The following is a 14,227-nucleotide window of genomic DNA, read 5'->3' as shown; positions in this document are numbered from 1 at the left end:
TATGGTGGGACAGGTGTTGGAAAGCCACAAGATCACCTTCCACGAGGATGAGTTACCACCAGAAGGGCTTAGTCACAACAACGCGTTGCATATCACTGTGCAATGCGAAGATCATTTCATCAGCAGAATCTTGGTCGACGGGGGATCTAGCCTCAACATTTGTCCATTGATAACTCTCAGGACATTGGGTAAGGGATTGCACGAGGTCAAAAATGGGGCTATCAGTGTCAAAGCTTTTGATAGATCTCAGAGGTCCACCATTGGAAAAATTAGCCTATGCCTACATATGGGACCCACCTAGTTTGATGTCGAGTTTCAAGTCATTGACGTACTAGGATCCTACAATTTGTTGCTGTGACGACCCTGGATCCACGCCGCTGGGGCTGTAGCATCAACTTTGCATCAAGCTGTAAAATTTGAACGGAATCATCAGGAAGTAATCATTCATGGCGACGGTAGCAACCCTATATACAGTCGCCAACCCATTCCGATGATCAGAGGCAGAAGAAGGATATGAGGAGAAACGTACCACCACATCGAGCAGGTCAATGCTGTAGACAAAGACAAGTGGTGGGATAGCAAGATCGAAAGCATCCTGAATTGGAGCAGGTATGAACCCGGAAAAGGACTTGGCAAGAACCTGCAGGGTATCACCAAACATATCAAGCTGAAGAAGCACAGTACCACTTTTGGCATATGGTGTGAGTACACTTGGGAGGAGTTCAACCACTGGTCACCTCCATGGCGTGGACCATACTATCCGTTTGAGAATCCTATACCTCAGTTGGAGCAGACTTTTCAGCCAGCCGACACTTTGTATGGATTAGAGGAAGACAAGGCACTAGCAGTAATAAAGAACCTGTTTCTGGAAGATGATATGGATTGTTGTGTTATCTTCGAGGAGTAAGGGGAGGAAGGACCTTCCATTCAAGCCGTGAATCGAGGGGAAGGCCTCACCAATTGGTCGGTCAGGACCACCAGTGCCCGGACATCTTCGGGGTAGCAAGGCTGAACGAGCATCATATATCGCATCTTTATTTTCTTAGTCGCTTTTCCTTTCAGCATTGTCTTTACTTTCCAAAAGAGCTCTGATGTCTCGAAGGATTATGAATTTCAATCAAAGCATTTCAAATTCAATATATATTGTACTCTTATTACTTTTCTCTATCATTTACTTTGTTTTACACAGCGTTGCTCTTACATATCTTGATGATTAACCAACAACTGTGACTTGTAACGAGGAAATGCAACAAACAGATATAGATTCAGAAGAGGATGATATACTAGAAGAGGTTGTCATAGAGGTCGAAAACTTTGAGAATAGGCCTAAGTCTAATCTAGATGAGACCGAAGTCGTTAATTTGGGTGATACTGAGAATGTCAAGGAAACACGTATCAGTGCACATTTGTCGCCATCAGAAAAGAAAGAGTACACAGAGTTCCTAAAAGAGTATGAGGATATCTTTGCATGGTCTTATGATGATATGACTGGCCTCAGCACATCCATTGTGGCTCACAAGTTGCCAACAAATCCTACATGGCCGCCGGTAAAGCAGAAGCTCAGGAAGTTCAAGCCAGACATAAGTTTGAAGATTAAAGAAGAGGTTACTAAACAAGTCAAAGCTAGGGTTCTCAGGCTGCTAGAATATCTGACATGGTTAGCCAACATCGTGCCGGTACCGAAGAAGGATGGGAATGTTAGAGTCTATGTCGACTACCGGGATCTCAACAAGGACAGTCCCAAAGACAACTTTCCTTTGCCGAGTATACACATCTTGATCGACAACTGCGCCAAGCATGAGCTGCAGTCATTCATTGATTGTTTTGTTGGGTACCATCAGATATGGATGGTTGAAGAAGATGTAGAGAAAATGGCGTTTATCACGCCATGGGGAATGTATTATTATAGAAGGATTCCGTTTGGATTGAAAAATGCTAGTACTACCTACATGAGAGACATGACTACCATCTTTCACGACATGATACACAAAGAGATCGAGGTGTATGTGGATGATGTCATCATCAAATCCAGGAAAGCTGCAGATCATATGGAAGACTTGAGAAAGTTCTTCAACAGGTTGAGAAGGTACAATTTGAAACTGAATCCCACCAAGTGTGCATTCGGGGTTCCTGCTGGAAATTATTGGGTTTCATCGTGAGTCGCCGAGTAATAGAATTGGATCCATCAAAGGTCAAAGCTATCCAAGAATTGCCGCCTCCAAAGAAAGAGAAGGACGTGATGAGTTTCCTGGGAAGACTCAACTATATCAGTCGATTCATAGCTCAACCCACTGTCTTTTGTGAACCCATCTTCAAAATGCTTAAGAAGGATGCCACCAACAAATGGACCGATGAATGTCAAAAGGCTTTTGAAAGAATCAAGGAATACTTGTCTACGCCGCCAGTCTTAGTTCCGCCTGAACCAGGGAGACCCCTCTTGCTCTATCTCGCAGTGTTGGATGGAGCATTTGGTTATGTTTTGGGGCAACATGATGGAACAGGGATAAAGGAGCAAGCCATCTACTATCTCAGTAAGAAGTTCACACCGTACGAGGCCCAGTGTTCTCTTTTAGAACGCGCTTGCTGTGCTCTGACTTGGGTCGCGTAGAAGTTGATGCATTACTTATGTGCTTACACTACTTATCTCATATCTAGAATGGACCCTCTAAAGTATATCTTCCAGAAGCCCATGCCCACTGGAAAGCTCGCCAAGTGGAATATCTTGCTAAGTGAATTCGACATTGTTTACGTAACCCAGAAGGCAATCAAAGGGCAAACCTTGGAGGACCATCTCACCGAGAATCCCATAGATGGAAAATACGAGCCCCTAAAAATGTATTTTCCCGATGAATAGTATCTTTTATAGGAGAAGATATTGTAGAATCCTATGATGGTTGGAGGTTGTTTTTCGACGGAGCTTCAAATTTCAAAGGAGTTGGCATAGGAGCAGTCCTGGTATCAGAAACCGGTCAGCATTACCCGGTATCTACCAAGCTCAGGTTCTCATGCACCAACAACATGGCCGAATATGAAGCCTGCATTCTAGGGATTAAACTGGCCATTGATATGAACATTCAGGAGTTACTAGTAATCGGAGACTCGGACCTACTCATACATCAGGTTCGAGAAGAATGGGCAACCAAGAATCCCAAGATACTCCCTTATCTGCATCACATACATGAATTGAGAAAGAGGTTCAGAAAGACGGAATTCTAGCATATTCCCAGGGTACAGAATGAGTTCGCCGATGCACTTGCCACTTTGTCATCTATGATTCAGCATCGAGATACAAATTTGATTGACCCCATCCAGGTCAATATTCATGACCAACCAGCTTATTGTGCTCAGGTTGAGGAAGAAGCCGACGGGAAACCATGGTTCCATGACATCAAAGAGTATTTGACCACAGGAGAATATCCAGAGCTTGCCAATGCTATCCAGAAACGCATGCTTCGGAGACTATCCAGTAATTTCTTTCACAGCAGAGGAATCCTGTACAGGAGGACTCCTGATTCGGGTTTACTAAGGTGTGTCGATGCAAGGGAGGCAACTAAGTTATTGGAGGAAGTACATTCAGGGACCTACGGACCGCACATGAATGGTTTTGTTTTAGCAAAGAAGATACTCCGAGCAGGATATTTTTGGATGACTATGGAAACAGACTGCATCCAGTATGTCCGAAAGTGCCATCACTGTCAGATACATGCAGATATGATAAAAGTTCCTCCAAACGAGCTTTATGCAACAAGCTCACCATGGCCGTTCGCCACTTGGGGAATGGATGTTATCGGTCCAATCGAGCTTGCCGCGTCAAACAGGCACAGGTTCATCTTGGTAGAAATTGATTATTTTACTAAATGGGTTAAAGTAGCATCATACAAAGTAGTTACCAAGAAGATGGTAGCAGATTTCGTTCGCGACCGTATTGTTTGTCGGTTCAGAATTCCACAGTCAATCATCACCGACAACGGTTCCAATCTTAACAGCGACCTGATGAAAACAATGTGTCAGACATTCAAGATCAGACACAAAAACTCTACTGCTTATAGACCGCAAATGAATGGAGCCGTAGAAGTGGCCAACAAAAACATCAAGAAGATACTAAGGAAGATGATCGAGAGGCACAAACAATGGCATGAGAAGTTTCCATTCGCCTTATTGGGTTATCGTACCACAGCCCGCACATCAACCGGAGCAACTCCCTACATGCTGGTTTATGGTATAGAGGCGGTCATTCCCGCTGAGGTAGAAATTCCCTCATTAAGGATCATACAAGAAGCCGAGTTAGATGACGCATAATGGGTAAAAGGTCGCTACGAGAAGTTAGCCCTCATAGATGGAAAGAGGATGAATGCAGTCTGTCATGGTAAGTTATACCAGAATAGAATGTCCAGAGCCTTCAACAAGAGAGTTAAACCAAGGAAGTTTACACCAGGACAGTTGGTATTGAAGAAGATATTTCCACATCAAAATGAAGACAAAGGGAAATTCTCTCCCAATTGGCACGGTCCATACATGGTTCACCGAATTCTAACCGGAGGAGCCCTTATTCTTGCAGAAATGGACGGAGACATCTGACCGAAGCCGATAAACTCAGACGCAGTAAAGAGATACTACATTTGATCGTATGCTTTTCTTTATGATGTAATTTGAACTACGCCTGACCTGATTCCCATTTAAAAGGGGATACGTAGGCAGCCTTATGGGTTCGGTCACATTTTAATTCCATTTTCCCACTATTGGAACTGGGGCAGAATTTTGAGGAGGATCCTCAAAATTTTGAATTCAGTTTGTCGGCTTTCGCATCAACATCAACCTAGTAAACTGGGGCAGAATTTTGAGGAGGAGGACCCTCAAAATTCTGGAATCGATCCACTTTCAGTATTCAGCACAGCCGTCAGCAGCGCCAGCCCATTGAACTGGGGCAGGATTTTGAAGAGGACCCTCACAATTTCGGAGCAAGCAAGGTTGCCATGTCTTGAACCACGTTGTAGTTGTTGGTTCATCCAAAATAAAATCATTTTTTTTCAAAATATATATACTTACATTACATTTACTGAATCATGCATAAACATCATTTGCATCACCATCGTTTAGCAATGCTACCCCAATGATACGTAACATCAGGAGCCAAGGGATACAAACTAACCTTTCCCCTTTACAGAACTCATGATTTTTCTTTGGATGCAGGAACTCAGGTCGCAATGCAAAACACATTCACTCTTCAAAGTCAAAACCCTCGAAACAATCACTCAACTCACAAAGGTCTACTATCTACACCGAACATTCCCCAGCAGTCATGATATCGCAACCGCCTATCAGCTAAGAAAATTACTACTATTTGCTCCTTTACATTCCTGCACTGCATAAGGCTACTTTCTGCCTTTCGATACTAAGCTCTGTCTCCATTTGCATTCTTTCATAAGGCTACTTTTCTGCCTTCCAAGGTTAAGCTCTACCTCCATATTGCATAAGGCTATCTATCTGCCTTCCGAGACTAAGCTCTGTCTCCATATGCATTTTGCATAAGGCTACTCCCTGCCTTTCAAGGTTAAGCTCTACCTCCATATTGCATAAGGCTATCTATCTGCCTTCCAAGGTTGAGCTCTACCTCCATCATCACCTGCATAAGGCTACTTTCTGCCTTCCGAGGTTAAGCTCTACCTCCATATTGCATAAGGCTATCTATCTGCCTTCCGAGACTAAGCTCTGTCTCCATCTGCATTTTGCATAAGGCTACTCCCTACCTTTCGAGGTTAAGCTCTACCTCCATATTGCATAAGGCTATCTATATGCCTTCTGAGACTAAGCTCTGTCTCCATCCATATTACATAAGGCTACTCTCTGCCTTCCGAGGTTAAGCTCTACCTCCATATTGCATAAGGCTATCTATCTGCCTTACGATACTAAGCGTTGTCTCCATCCATATTGCATAAGGCTACTCTCTGCCTTTTGAGGTTAAGCTCTACCTCTATAAGGCTATCTATCTGCCTTCCGAGACTAAGCTCTGTCTCCATCTATATTTTGCATAAGGCTATTCTCTGCCTTTCGAGGTTAAGCTCTACCTCCATATTGCATAAGGCTATCTATCTGCCTTTCAAGACTAAGCTCTGTCTCCATCCTACATGGCTGAAATATCGCCACATTATTTTAATTCTCACTTCGGCTGAAATATCGCCTCCTGCATTCAAATTCTCGCCTTGGCTGAAAAATTGCCACTCTTTGCATTCATTCGACTAAAAGATTGCCATCTTCTTAAGGGCTGAAAAATCGACAACTTATTCGAAGGCGTCATAGTTCGGAGGCACCATCTGTATAGACCGAGAACACCATTTCATGGCCTGCAAATCTTTATTTTATGCTCTTCATGGCCCAGGACATCATAGTCTGAGGACGTCATCCTAACCGTCCAAAGACATCATTCATGGTCCAACGGAAATTTGCATCATGTTTAAATTACGCACAATATGTGCATCTGCTCATGTACAGGTACACCGGCTAGCGAATGGCCGTCTCAGCAGAAGCGATCCCGCTCCGTTCTCCACCATCTATTCGATTCCAGACACCCTCTTAGATCTAACCATCGCATCTATTTTTCGAATTTCCATTGGTATATTCCGTCAATGGTACCTGAGCTACATATGGCCTGATTCCTGTAAAACCAGGGATATGTAAGCAGCTCGGAAGCCAAAGCGTGGTCCAAATCCGTTTACAATCGCCATCTCCGGTCAAAATTGGCCATCTTATCTTTACCCGACAATTCTTTCATCCTCCCCGGGTAAAGAAGGGCAACTGTTGATACCAATTTTTCCCTATGAATTTATGCTCAAAATACTTTCAAAATAACATGTATATACATATACAAGCATCCCCAAAGGCTTTGGTATTTTTCCCAAATTTTTAAAGATTTTTAAAACCAATTTATGGCTTATTTTGCACTATAAAATCCAATAATTATTCCCAAAACTTTTCATTTTGGTGAATAATTTATTTTATTCTCCCATTTACACAAAAAAATAATTTACATGATTTTTACATAATTTTACAACTCCATTTGGTATTTTAAGCTAAAATTGCATAAAATTGCAATTTTAGCCTATTTCTCGATTTAATAGCATTGTTAATCACAAAATCATTTTTAATATTTTTAAATTAATACTAATGCATTGTTTATTAACTCAGTATTTTTAATTTGATTTTTGAACACCATTTACTATTTTTATAAATTCAAAATGGGGAAATTGGCTATTTAAATTGTAGCCTCTTTACTTTCAATTATAGCCTAAATTAAACCCAAATCCGAGCCCAAATTGAACCCAATTATACGACCCTATTTCAACAATTACCCGACCCAGACCCTATTAAATAAACCTGCCCAGATCTTTTTCTTTAATCATGGCCGTTGATTATTCTAATCAACGGCCCTCATCCGCCTTGCTTTAATTAAACCCACAAGCCCCCTAACCCTAATTATTTCTCTTCAGCAGCCGCCCTTGTATCCCCTTCGTCTCTCAAACGCTCCCAAGCCCCTCCAAAACCTTAGCCTATTTCACCGGTCTCCGACCTTATTCCACCGGAAATCATAGCCTCTCAGACCCTGAGCAACCTGTACCTACCCCCATATACCCCTATGCTCCTTTTGCTCGAGGTTTTAGAATTGGACTTTGAAGACCCCGGCTCAGAATCTTTACGATTCAAGTTCTATGGCCCTTTCCGGCTCATCTCCGGCGAGTCCTAGCCCTGTGAGTCCATCTCCGATTCAGGACCAGTCCGTTCCAGGCCTTTCTCACTTTCTAGGGTTTTCTCTAAAACCCTAAGCCCTCGAGGTTTTCTTTGTTTCTCTCTAAGATCTACTTTATTTCTATATTATTTTCTAAGATTTTAAAGTATTTTCCACATCTTTTCGATTTTTGGCTTTCAAAACTGTTCATCTTCTTAAAACTTAGGGTTTCCGTGATCTTTTACTTGTTTTACTGCAATTTTTTTATATATTTACTTTGCTAAGTGTTTTTACTATGGTTTATGTGCATTTTCCAAGGGTTTCTAAGGATTTCTTTTACTGTGTTTGCTAACATGAACTGTCTGTATTCTTTGGATTTTTCTGAGTTTGTTTTGACTGATCTTCTATGCTTCGTCTTTGCATGTGAGTTGTGGGGAGAAACCCTAAATTTTGGGGGGTTTTCCAACCATCTGTGCACAATTGTTTGATTCTTGTGCTGCTTCTTGTCTGATTCCAAAACCCTAAACTCTTCTCATGTTTCTGATTCTTGCTAAGCTTTGCAAGACCTCTTGATTTTCGCATGTCTATGTTTTTCTATTTGATCACATGACTGCACTATTCGTTTAATTCTAGCCACGCATGTTTAAATTTATACACTCTTTATAATTAGACCTTTTCCTCTCTAAACAACCCTATTTTTTGGGATTGATTTCTATATGAATTTATTTGATTCTCTTCCTGTTTGATTTGGACCTGTTTTCTGACTTAATTCATTATTTTCGATTCTTTGATTCCTGTTTTACTATGTGATTGATTGATTTTACCCTTACCTTATTTATCTAACCGTGTATTTTTACAAGGTTTCTCCTATGTATTTACCCTTTATTGCACCATGTGTTACTGATTTTCTTTCATTAAATGCAACTCTGCCCTCTCCTATTCAAATTCGAATTTCTTAATTAAAGGAATTCCCCTCTTCTAATTAATTCTAATTGGTATTGAATTATATTTTGCCTTACTTACCACCTGTTTTCAAACTATAAATACCCTACTCCTTCTCTTCAAACTCACGAACAACTGAGTTCAAAAACACACACACACTCAAAGCTCTCTCTTCTTTACTATTACTTGTGCTATTGTTCTGACTAGCCGGCTGAAAGCCAAGGCTAGACTTTGGAATCTCTTTGCTTTCCTCAAGTGTTTGCTAAAGGATTTGTGGCTGTTTCACTGCTCTATTTATTCTGTTTTTTGGAACTTGCAACTGGTAGGTCTCCACAATTTAAATATTGTTCTCTAAAACTATGTGTTTACTTCTCCCTTCTACATGACCTCTCAACTACACATTTTCTGGTACTAAATGGCTATACATTAGTCTGTCATGCCTCATGCTTGTGCATCTTTAAGTTCTGTTATGCTTTTCTTGATATTTATATGAATGCTTCATGTGATCCCCTTCCTTTTAATCCCCTGTATGTGAGTATGTTTTAAGTCAAGGTAGCAGCCTATTGCTACCCTTGACTTAGAACCAGATTCTCTTGAACCTTTCACTCAAACCAGTCCCATGCCCTTAACCCCTTTTATGTGTTGAGCCTTGACTAGGGTCTGGTAGTATCCTAATCACCACTCAGACCCTTGTCTGACTTCTGAAAGTCTGCTCTTTTATTTGCTTGTATCAAGTAAAGGATTAGGGGTGTGCCAGTCTTACCCATGGCTGGGTATGACCATCCTTTGCTTTGATTTCCTCTAATCACCTCATTCTACACTCATTATTAGTTCTTTAAGTTCTGTCTCCCTATGGTAAGCCATGCTTAGGGACCCTAGAGTTCCCTCTAAACTTGGATGCCTAAGGGCTGGTAATTCCACACATTGCACTATTCTGTTACAATATTTACTCTTCAGAGTGTAAGCATTGCCTGGGCTCTTGAAGCTCCTTGGAACTTTGAAACACTCTGAATAAGAGAAGGCCTTGGATTCTGGAATCCGGATTTGGTGGAACACATGTTATTGGATATTAAGATTGAATTAGGATGCTCGGATCTAGCTGTAGGCTGTGATGTATTTTAATTATTTTCCTTTCTTTCTTCTGGTTCTGTGATATTTTTGAAAAAAAAGAGCTTGGGGAGTATAAGTAAAAGGGTATGGGAGGCGGTTTATATTTACTTGCATATGTTAAAGGGTAGATACCATGCCTATAGGATCAATATTGTTGTTTAATCATTTATATATCATGCCTATAGGTTAAACGTATAAATCACCTAGAAATCATGTCTATAGGTTTTGCATTCCTTTCATTCAATCACCTAGAGATCATGTCTATAGGCTTTTGCATTCCTTTCATTCAATCATTTAGAGATCATGTCTATAAGATTTCATGTTCAGTTGTATTGCAAATCATTTGAAATCCTGCCTATAGGCCCTAATATTCATGTAACCAATTGCATATAGAAATCATGACTATAGGAAATCCATAAACGCTAGACAAACTGTAGGGTAATCAAATACTCATTCCTTTACCGGTTTAATAACAGTAACAAGCCTTAAAAATTCAATCACGTAGATACCATGCCTATCGGAGCTCAAACTCGCCTAATGTGTTTAAGTAGGAATAATCTGTCAATTGGCTTCAACTTTGTCAACAAAAACTCTTCCAAATCTGTTTGCTTTTGAAACTCTTACAAATATGCAATGCTCTTAAATTTTCTAAACTTGCATCTTTTTTTTTCTGAAACGGTTCCTTTAACCCTCTGCCTGAATTTATTCATCTCATGAAGCTACTATTTCAAAACAGCCTTTAACTCACTATTCCTTTAAGGTCTTTTCACTTTTGTAAACTTTTCTTCATCACTCTACTGTAGTTTCACTTAAACAATTCTGCTGATTTTCAAGTCATCTCTGAACCTCTGCAAATTTTCAACCTTCTATCTTAAACTATTCTGCGTTAGGTCCTTTCTGAAAACAGTGCTTTTTTTGACTCGCTTAAAATACTTCAATTTCTGACAATTGGATTCGGGCTGCCTAATGCAGACTTTCTGTCTAAATATATGTGTTGAACCAGTCCGCTCGCCGCTTAATTTTTAACTTAAGACCAAATCAGTATATGCTAAGACATGCTAAGCTAAGTGTTATCTGATTTTAGGGGTTTATTTGAGCCTTGTTTACTTGTTTACTCATCCCTTTATTTGATATTGTTTTGAATGTCGAAACTAGAATTTTATCTTTTAAACTCCATAAAGGCCCTATCCCTTTCTTCCCTCTTAGGATTAGAAGTCTTAATACCCTGGGACTGATAGGTCGGGACGGGTATTAGCATGCAATAAGTAAACGATACTAAATGCGCTTTAACACCTTAACAGGGTGGGAAGGGTATAATATGGATATGATGACCAGTGCGCTAATATCACATGTGAGAATGATTGCTGGGTATTGCACCAAGGTGATCCATATTGTATTTAAACGTAGGATTTTTTTCTTTATTTATATGATGTGATGTATTCTTAGAAGTAATGTTTTCTTCAATCAATCTTTTTCTTTCCAAAACCACTTATGTCTTTTTTCTCTCTTTTATTTCAAAACTTTCAACTTATTTGTATTCCTTATGTGCAAACATTGTCTGTTACTTCTACTCTTCTTAAAGTCACAACTAAGTACGACCGGGAACCACACTAGTGGATCTTGAGGGGTGCCTAACACCTTCCCCTCGAGATAATCTCAAGCCCTTACCCGAAGTCTGGTTTTCTTTTAAAAAAACTTCTTCTTCTCTCTAAAAGTGTCCTAATGCACTATAATCATTATTTGGCAACTCTTCAAATTTCATAACCCGATTTCTCAAAAGGGAATAAGAGTTGTTTTACCCATAATGTCTTAAACACGATTTCGCCTTCTTTTAGGAGGGAAAAAGGGGGCGTTGACAGGTATTCATTAAGTTAAGATGATCTAGTACTCTTTTTGGAATAGAAATCAAACTTTCCTTGTAAAGTATAATGCGCAAACTTTGAGGATACCCTTGTAAGTTGAACTCCTTGACTTCATTCGAAATAAGATCACAAGAAAATAAGAAATTCACTTTTTTTTTGAAGAAACAATAATTGATTCTTCCAAATTGTTAGTGGGGATTTAAATGGAAGAGGTCTAATTATGTATTTCTTAGTGCATGAATCGTGTAGACTATAGTCCATCATTATCCATACATCCGTTGAATCTTGTGTCAGATCAGTCTCGCCATATGAATCGGGGTAACAAATTAATGTTAGGGACTCGTTCAAGATTACAAGGCTATAACATTTCACATCGTAGTCTTTGCAAGAATCAGGCATCATCATGGTGCGAAATATATCAATAATCATGTCAAAACAAAGAATTACCATTGCTCAACTATATCTGCATACCAATGAAAGGCTCATGTATGAAATATCTCAAAATGTGGCAACCAATGAACTCTAGGAATTCTCTCCAAGAATCAGTGTGCAAATCATAAACCTCAATGTTTTGATCTATCACGTCCGGAGACCAATCAGTATCCTTAAAAACATCTAAAATCCTAATCCACTTAGAGTCATTCCCGATCCAATCGAAACCAAATCCAACACCACCTACAATGGAGAGATTGAAACCTTCTACGTAAACAAAGGGGCTAGATGGGAGTGGCACGTAATTTCTAGTAGCTAGATTAAATAAGATAATAACTTCAAAATCCATCGAAGCATGTAAACCATTGCAAGGGCCGACTAGTTCATTATAAGCATAGTAATAACTGAAGGTAAGATATGGACGATCTAGATCTGGAAAGACGGAGTTAAGATCATCGTCATTATCACTGTAAATAATAGATATGTCATTTTTTAATCTGTCAGGTTCTACTTTGATGGAGCGATTGAAAAGAATGAATTCGTTTTTTCTGGTTGTAGGGCGATTAAGATGAAGATTGATAAATGTTGAGGATTGTACGAGAGTATATCAAGTTGTGGAGATTCCATGTCAAAGAATTTATAGCAGAGTAAGCTAAGAGGACTACCCTGATGCTCAGTCCTGATCGGAGACGATGACAGGATCGAAGTGACACGCTCGTCCTAGCGCCCGAAGCAAGCCCATGATCCTTTTCTCTGACCTAGCATTTTGAGTAGCCAAACTGTCAACTCTAGTACTCAGGTCATTTACCAAAGTGCATAGGCCAGCCATATCTTGCTCCAATGTAGTCATCCGGGTAATCCGGCGAGCCTATGATGGGCCTTCCTTATCAGCAATCGGCCCCGATGAGGCGGCAGCATGCATAGATTCCTCATCATCATCATCGGCATCATCATTATCCGCCATAGTCTGCTATTTCCCAACTGTAATTTTTCTAGCCTTGAACGAGACTTTTAATGGCAACTTCCCATCTACTATGGGATTTTCAGGAACTCGTGAAGCGCGACATAGCTTGGTGACCAGGGAAGGGAAGAATAACCCTTTGAGTATTTTCGAGGAGTGAATGAACATTTCATCATGAATGAGCCGGGCCACATCAAAATCGTGGCGGGTTACAAAACAATAAATCGCCATAGCTCTTGATCCATTAACATATGTAGTGTTACTGGAAGGTAGAAAACGACTGTTGATGATTGTTAGCCAATACATAAATCCCCAAGTGAGAGATTGGGAGTTCAAGGTCAATCTTGGCTTTATCCATATTGGATCTCGGCCAACCACATAGATTGTTTCAACAATTCATTGCCACCAGACAGCTGGCTGTTGATAATCTTGGTAATAATCTATCTCTCCATTAAAGACCATCAACATGTACACTCGTTGGATAGCCTTAAGTGACGCATCCACCGAGATATTTCGTACCGTGACCACCCTATCAACATGGTCTAGACAGTTCGCGTAAAACTACCTTACTATTAGTACATTGACCACTTCCGGTTCATCAATGAAGATGTCCAGCTTACGCCTCCTCAATTCTTCATAGATACTTGGGCATTCAACCCGCAAGGCATGCCTGTCAATGTGTAATTCAGGCACCAGCTTCTTGGATGTCTTTTCTTTAAACCGATCTTGAGCCGCTTTGGAGACAAACCGAGTGCGGTCAAACTGGCTCAAACTAGCCTGAGCTCGAGCTCTTGATGAACTTCCTGGCCCACTAGCGGAGGAACCTATGACACGTCTTTTCCTTAATTGATGCATTGTACCTGACAAAATAAGGGCTACTATTATTGAGGGTTTGAGTTGTATGAACCTTGGGTGGTTACTCAGACTTCACCACCACCATGGTCACATTACAATTTCACAAGCACCTGGTGTTCATGGAACTATGATTTAATCTCTTATCCCATGGAAGTACAAACTCTCCCCCTAAATCAACCACAATCACTTCACAACTCCACCCCACCACAATGAACTTCACACAACAACACCATGCCATTCTCTACTACATTCTATACATTACCCACTAAAAGGAAGAAGAAAAAACCATAAATTTGAATATAGATACTACAACAATTCAAACATTAAAAATTACAAAAGAGTAGG

The 14,227-nt window shown here is 40.3% G+C and overlaps 1 pseudogene; it reads right to left on the bottom strand.

Moving 5' to 3' along the window:
* Positions 1 to 391: 391 nt before the first annotated feature.
* Positions 392 to 13,882, bottom strand: LOC107780359 (F-box protein CPR1-like; annotated as a pseudogene).
* Positions 13,883 to 14,227: the final 345 nt, after the last annotated feature.

The sequence above is a fragment of the Nicotiana tabacum genome, unplaced genomic scaffold, assembly GCF_000715075.1.
Source record: "Nicotiana tabacum cultivar K326 unplaced genomic scaffold, ASM71507v2 Un00007, whole genome shotgun sequence".
NCBI lineage: Eukaryota > Viridiplantae > Streptophyta > Magnoliopsida > Solanales > Solanaceae > Nicotiana > Nicotiana tabacum.
Note: the sequence above shows the minus strand (reverse complement) of the source record. Positions and strands in the feature narration are given on the sequence as shown.